The sequence below is a fragment of the Lipotes vexillifer genome, unplaced genomic scaffold (assembly GCF_000442215.2).
Source record: "Lipotes vexillifer unplaced genomic scaffold, Lipotes_vexillifer_v1.1 scaffold112, whole genome shotgun sequence".
NCBI classification, from domain to species: Eukaryota; Metazoa; Chordata; class Mammalia; order Artiodactyla; family Lipotidae; genus Lipotes; species Lipotes vexillifer.
Genome location: NW_006776285.1, coordinates 1,759,031 through 1,766,939, shown reverse-complemented (window position 1 = coordinate 1,766,939; position 7,909 = coordinate 1,759,031). Strand labels below are relative to the sequence as shown.

Below are 7,909 nucleotides of genomic sequence, written 5' to 3'. Positions count from 1 at the left end.
TATTGCATAATCAAATGATTTATTTTTCTTTTCTTTTTTTTTTTTTTTTTTACGGTACGCGGGCCTCTCCCCGCCGTGGCCTCTCCCGCCTTGGAGCACAGGCTCCAGATGCGCAGGCTCAGTGGCCATGGCTCACGGGCCCAGCCGCTCCGCGGCATGTGGGATCTTCCGGTCCGGGGCACGAACCCATGTGCCCTGCACCGGCAGGCGGACTCTCAACCACTGCGCCACCAGGGAAGCCCACAAATACTTTTTTTATTATTATTTTTTCATGTTTCTCACTGCCTCTTTGATCAGGTCTTTATTCAAAATTAGCCGTCCAAAATGATTTGACCTTTACTGAATAAACAAATTTAAGTTTATGCAGCAGCCTTCTTTTCCTCTGTGCTGGGTTTCTTTTCTGTGGGCTTCTTGTTTAGCGGGCTTCTTTTCAGCTGCTGGTTTCTTGGTCACTGCAGCCTTTTTTTCCACCAAAGCCTTCTTTGGCTTCTTCAGCTTCTTAACGCAAACAGCCTCCTTTCCCTTCTTTCCCACCACAGGCTTCTTGCCTGGAATCCCCTTCTCATCTGATTTGGCTTCTAGTGCTGCTGCTGCCCTATCCATCCGGATTTTGTGGTTCTTGGCCTGGTGAAGAACGGAGTTCCGGCGCATGGTCTTTGCATATGGGTTTAGCTTCAACACGATTCTCAGGTTTTCCAGTGGATTCTTCTTCAGGACTCTGCAGTGAATCTCCTTGCGTGGTGCTCGGAGGGCTCTTTGGATCTCTGGGCTTTTCAAGATTCTGCTAAGGTCTTTATTGAGCATCTTGTGCATGGGGAGGTTGTAGTTACTCTTGAGGGGAGCAGCTTCACGCCAAGTGCCATACAGCTCATCTAACTTGCGGAAAGCACTTTCAGTCCAAATGCAGAAACGTGCCACGTGCCCACCAGGAGCAGGTTTCAAAATGTTCAGTTTGCTTATATTAAGCAGAGTAATTCCAGGGATGTTTCTGAAGGCCTTGATGATACCGTTGTCCTCATTATAGATGATGCAGTGTCCCCTGCGCTGGATACGGTGACAGTTTCTCATTTTGCCTTTGCCAGCTCTCATTCACTGCAAGGCGTAGACCTTTTTGATATCATTCCAGGCCTTAAGTTTCTTCAAAAGCAAAACAGCCTCCTTGGTCTTCTTGTAGCCTTCAACTTTACCTTCAACCACCAAAGGAAGTTCAGGAACTTCCTCCATACAATGACCTTTAGACATGAACAGCGCTGGTAAAGCCGAGGCAGCCAACGCAGATCAGATGGCATATTGCTTCTGCGTTGTATTCACTCTGCGGTGCCAACATTGCCAGGTCTTGGTTGGCACAAACATGAGGGCCCCATGACACATAATTCCAAAAGCATCCTGACCAGAACAGTGAGTGCCGCCACCTCGAACCCTGGGAATTCGAGCCACAGCTCTGCCAGTTCCCTAAGACTCAGCACTGGTTTGATGACCTGCTAATTCACTGACAGCCTAGGGCTGTCCGTTGTTTTTGCTCAAGTTGGCATGCGCAAAGTTCACAATATCTGGTCGAATGGGAGCCTTGAACACAGCAGGCAAAGTGACATTTTTGCCAGATGACTCCCCCTTTTCAGAGTACACTGATATCAGTGGACGAGCACACACCATGGCGGGAGAGGGGAAGGCCACACTCCCCTCAACCCGGCAGCTCCCACAGGAAAAGCTACAAATACTTTAAATAACATACATAAACGATTATTCCTAAACCTAACATGAAGGTATTAATACTAATGGTATGATTTAATTTATCACCTTTGCATTTAATTGTAAATCCTCCTCTGGTTAAAAAGTCATTCATCTACTAAATGAAGCAGCAGTTTTAACATTGAAGATGATCAGAGAGGTTCTGTTTCAGGAGAACTGAGGTTACCACCTGGAGCAAGTCATTGCTACTAATTATGCAATTTATAACCAGAAGATTACTTACCAGTAAGAAATTTGAGACTGGGAAGAGGACCTGGGGGAAATTTAGGTTCAGGATAATCTTTTCTGAACTACAGGTGGACACATGGGTCCTAAAAACCATCTCTAAGAGTGGCTTCCAAGCCCAAACCCCTCAAGTGGAATTTCTCAACCTGCCTCTTTCAGTTCATAAAGTAAATAACCCAGCCGATAGCCATTCCCTGAGCCCTCTGCAGGCCCAGGGGTGTCCACACCAGCAGCAAATGAGCCTTTGGGAGGACAGGCCAGGGAAGAAGACTGCACAAGCCCTGTGATTCTTGGAATTTGTGTTTCGAAGCTTGGTCTGTGTGTGTTTGAGCCAGGGGTTAAGGGAGTATCAGCAAGGATGGGTACATCCCCTTGACCCATGGACTTTTCAGCTCATGGGAGGTTGCAGCTAGAGGGGAGCCATAGCAGGACCTTCTAAAGTGATGGGGGCCCAACACCAGGTCCACTCTTGCCTTGATCTAGGGGCAGAACTGCACCTGAACTAGGACAAAACTTCAGGTGCTTTTCTGACTTTTTAAAGTAAAGCTATTAAGCCAAATATAAAGATTATCCTAACAAATCAAGGAACTCAAAAGTAGAGATGAAAGCCTATACCAACAGCATTTTGCTCTCTTGAGGGCCCCATAGAATAAGATGGTGACTGGACATATTTTTGTATTTCTATAGAACAAATCAGTTCCTCAGACAACTGAAACTGTTAACTCACTAAAACTTTATTATTAGAGCAGTCCTCTGTAGCTGTAATGCAAGAATTCCTTTATAAGAGAGGGTTAGAGGCAGATATCTAGTTGGAAGTGGGGAGACTTGAAACTGCATTTGCAGAGTGGTTTACATAAGCTGAAGAAAATGTGAAAGGAACAGGTGGGGAAAGGGCACCATTGGTACTTTGCCATGACTGTGTGTGCCAGTCTGTTCCATCCCCCAAATTCCTTTTTGGCTTTAAGCTACCATAAATAAATTAACAGCATTAAAAATATTAGGCTTGCTTCTGTGTCATTTTCTTTTGGGGCCACTGTACACAGTATATTAACACAGATCCTTTGGGGAATGCTAAGTTAAACACTCATAGGTGACAAATGAAGGAGAAATAATACAAATGAATAAAATCACAAAAATACACATACAGATTTTGAAATAAGTTTCTGTTTTATGAAAATAAGTGGAACTTGTGAAAAGTGAAATCAACCATACTTTGATAAGCCCAAAGGCTTCTCTTCTATGCACATACTTGTTCTAAAAATTCAAGATGAAACCACTTCCCTGTGTTGAATCAAAACTACCAGGCATTAAACCTCCCCTAGGAACTAGACAAATCTTATACTTTCTCAATTCAAATAAGAAGAAAGGTATAAACTCAGCTCCTATCCTCCAGGTTAACCTGTGACTTTTACTCTATGTAGACCATAATGAATCACATGTTTAATTGGATACCTGAAATGTTGCATAGAAGGTCATTCCTATCCAATTCACTTTTTTTTAATAGTAGGTCCTTTTTGGTTATCTATATTAATATAGCAGTGTATACAGGTCAATTCCCAATTCCCAATCTATCCCTCCTCCCCAATCCATTTCACTTCTTGTTCTCAGATTCCGTATGGTAATTTTTGATTACTGATGTTCAAGGACCTCAGCTGAACTGACCCAGCTATGAAAAACTATTCCTTGCACTCTATATAGATAACTGATTGAAGCAACTCTAAAACAGTTAAAATTTAATATATTCATAATTTTGTAAAGCCTTGTCATGGGTCTTTTTTACTGACATTAACTCCATAGAAAAAGCTGTTCCCCCCAAATCCACATCTTTTAGGCTTAGCGTAAAGGATGGTCATGACTTTGAGGTGGATAGTCCCAACTCCTGGGGAATGCTTTGAGATGTGGGGGCATATCCATTCTTAATCCAGTGTGTTAATCGAATTCAATGAGTATTTATTGAGTGCAGACAATGGGTAAATCACTATGCTAATATAATGGAGAAAAGAGTTACATATTTCAAAGGAACTTATGTTCAAATGAGATATGCCAGTTTACAGCATGATTTATGTAATTATTCCTTTACTGTTGTCACCAAAATTGTTTCCAATCTTTTGTTGTCATTTAAGATGCTGTCCTGAACATTCATCATTCATTCATTTTTTCACTGAATATTGATTCAGTACCTATGATATGTCAATCATTAATCTTAGTGCTGCAAGATTTCATATTACTGCAACAAATGGAACATGTACATAATACTTCAAAGTTCCTTTGTGAAATTTCTCCTGTGAGAAATTTTTGTTCAGAAATTACACCGGCTTGTGATTGAATGTTATCACTAAACAGAGAAGGACCAGCCTATAAAATCTCAAAGTGAAAAGTTATTGAATACATGCCCATGGCAATCATACCTGCTCTAGGAGAATTTTAAAAGTACAGAACACTTTATCCTTTTTAAGTATATGCCCAATTAGAGATAAAACCCTCCAAACATTGAGGGTTCTAGGTCTGCTCAGATATATGAAACCCATGGTAGCTGGCAAAAGAAAAGCTGAAGCTAAAGACATTTTTGACCACAGCAAAATAGGATCATGTCCAGCAAACTTCTTTTTAAAAATTCCCTAGATTCCATATCACCTAAATTCCACATCATCACTTAATCCAGCTAAACATAAAACCCCAAAGTAAAATATGTATGATGATAAGGGAAAGATTGCTTGCTTTTCTCCTAAATTGTCAGTATAGTTGCTTTTGAAAACACAGCAAACCAAAGTTTTGTCTTCAGCATTTCAGTCACAATGTAACTTTCCTGCTTACCATGGTTGAGAAGCTCAAGGTGCCTAATTATAAAACGTTCTCTGTCACTGGTCTGTTTGTTGGCCTTAAATACTGTTTTGGCGACCCCTAGTGTGAAACATGATATCAACACCTGTACGTATGGAAAATCCTTTTATGACTTTAAAACTTGCTTACGAAAAAGGGTATCTAAAATAATTTTTCACCAAATGAGATGTGATTTTTGTTCATTTCAATTTGAACTTAGTATTTTTCTGCAATAGTAATAAAATTTAAATATAATTTCTGGATACACAAGATCTTTGACAATCCATAAGAGGGTAGTTATTTAGAGTATAATACACCCATACAGTGGAATAGTATGCAGCTTTAAAACAAGACAAAAAAACCAAAAAGAATAAGGAAGATATTTATGTACTCATATGAGATGATCACCATGATATGTCAAAGAAAATAAAACAAAAAGCAAACAAAAAAGTCAAAGTAGAGAACTATGGTGAGCATTTTGCTACCATCTAAATTTTAAAAGGGGTAGAATATCATATATATCTGTATATACTTAAATAAATATATCATATATAATTGTGTTTTCATTTAAAAAATCTCTGGAAGGGTAAATAAGATATGCATGGCAATGGTTACTTACTGAGGATGGGCGTGGGAAGTGATCACATGTTGGGAACTGCATTCCTTTGTATACATTTTTAGTTTTGAACAATGCCTTGACTATTCAAAATATTAAGTGACTTTAAAAATATTTTAAAGCCTGCAGCTTTAAAGATAGACCATGGACTTCCCTGGTGGCGCAGTGGTTGAGAGTCCGCCTGCCGAGGCAGGGGACACGGGTTCGTGCCCCAGTCCGGGAAGATCCCACATGCCGTGGAGCGGCTGGGCCCGTGAGCCATGGCAGCTGTGCCTGCGCGTCCGGAGCCTGTGCTGCGCAACGGGAGAGGCCACAACAGTGAGAGGCCCGCGTACCGCTAAAAAAAAAAAAAAACAACAGTGAGAGGCCCACGTAAAAAAAAAAAAAAAAAAAAAAAAGACCAAGCAAAGATGAAAAGAGAAAAATGTTACCTCACATTTACAGACTTAAAAAATAGACTAGACAAAATGTAATTTTCTATCTAAAAACATATATTTTTTTTCTTTTCCTTATACATTCTTTTATTCTATATCCTTTCCACTGGCATCTTGTCTTGCTTATTTTCCTTACTCAAATGCCAAATTGCACGATGGCATTTGATAGTTACATTGAAGCAACCTAACAGGCAGGATCCACTTGAGGTAGTATCTTGGGACTGGAAATAGTAACAGCTCTCCTGGCATGTCTTGCCAACAAGGCCACTGGTTCCAAACCAAAAGTCTTTATTTACAAGAAGTGTAAGAAAATGTGATATTCTTTACTAGGTGACAATTTAAGACTCATAAGGAACATCTTTAAATATATATAGCAGATACCCAGGAATAAATCTAATAGAAGATGTGAAAGATCCATATGGAGAAAATTATATAAGCTTTATTTAAAGTCAAAAAAGTAGACTTACATAAATGGAAATATTTACTATGTGCATAGATGAGAAAATTCAATACAGTTAAGATGACAATTCTCCCCAAATAAATCTATAAATTCAATGTAACTACAATTAAATGTGAAGCAGGGTTTCTGTGTTATCTGTAAGCTGATCTTGATACATGGAAGGTTTTTTTTGATGACTTTGAGAGTCATTTGGGGCACTAAGAGTACAAAATACTATTCAGAGATTTATTTAGATTTTAAAAGTTAATGTTCAATTTATTAAAGTTATAAATTGAAAATCCCTTTCCTTAAGCATTTAAGCTCAGCAAAAAATCCTAAACTATTTATTAGCTTAGTAAATTTTCACAATCACTTTTAAGAGGCTTTTGGATAAAATTTAGTTTCACTCCAAATTTTTACTCTAAAACACTTTATACCATACTTTTTAATGTAATACTTCAGTTTTCCTTTCAAGTATTGCAATTGTCTGACCTAACAAATCAAACCTTTTCATGTACTTAAATTATTTTCACAAATCTAATTAATTAAATTTACAAATATGTTTTTTAAAGTTCTCATATATTCCACATCACTGTATAAAACAGTGATGAACTGTGCCCCAGCCCCACCAAATGGTGGGTTAAAGGCCCCAACATTTAACTGCTAACCCCTAGTAACTCAGAATGTGACTGCATTTGGAGATAGGACCTTAATGTGAAATGAGGTCATATGGGTGGACTCTAATCCAATATGACTTGTGTCTTTCTAAGAAGAGGAGATTAGAACACAGACACACAGAGAGGGAAAACCCTGTGAAGACACAAAGAGAAGATGGCCATCTGCAAGACAAGGAGAGAGCCCTCAGAATGAAACCAAGCCTGCCAACACCTTGATCTTGGACTTGTAGCCCCCAGAACTGTGAGGAAATAATTTTTTATTATTTAAGACACTCAGTTTTTGGTACTTTGTTTTGGCAGCCCTAGGTAACTAATATACCTTGGCTCTTAATTAATACATGTAAATGTATTTCCCATCTAGCTCCAAAGGTCTTTGAATTTGAGGTTTTTCCTCTCATATCCTTAGAATCATTCTTAATGATATAGAAATAATATTAATTTCCATGGCTTTATTTGATTACTCAATCACAATTTCCATGAGGATTTTACTGACAATTCTAAATTCATGTGGAAGAGCAAAGGATCAAGAACAGTTAAGACAAAAAGAAAAAGAAGAATTAAGACGGGGCTTCCCTGGTGGTGCAGTGGTTGAGAGTCCGCCTGCCGATGCAGGGGACACGGGTTCGTGCCCCGGTCCGGGAAGATCCCACATGCCGCGGAGCGGCTGGGCCCGTGAGCCATGGCCGCTGAGCCTGCGCGTCCGGAGCCTGTGCTCTGCAACGGGAGAGGCCACAACAGTGAGAGGCCCACGTACCGCAAAAGGAAAAAAAAAAGAATAGTTAAGACGTTTATGAAAGAAGGAACAGGATTTTACCCTGTCAGATATCAAGACTTACTGTAAGGTTACAACAATTAAGATCTTGTGTTACTGGTATGGGTACAGACAAAGAGCCTAATAGAATAGAATGCCCAGAAACAGACCTACACATGTACAACAGAAGCATTAAAG

At 39.5% G+C, this 7,909-nt stretch overlaps 1 pseudogene; it reads right to left on the bottom strand.

Moving 5' to 3' along the window:
• Positions 1–359: 359 nt before the first annotated feature.
• LOC103083183 (60S ribosomal protein L4 pseudogene) lies at positions 360–1,688 on the bottom strand (annotated as a pseudogene).
• Positions 1,689–7,909: the final 6,221 nt, after the last annotated feature.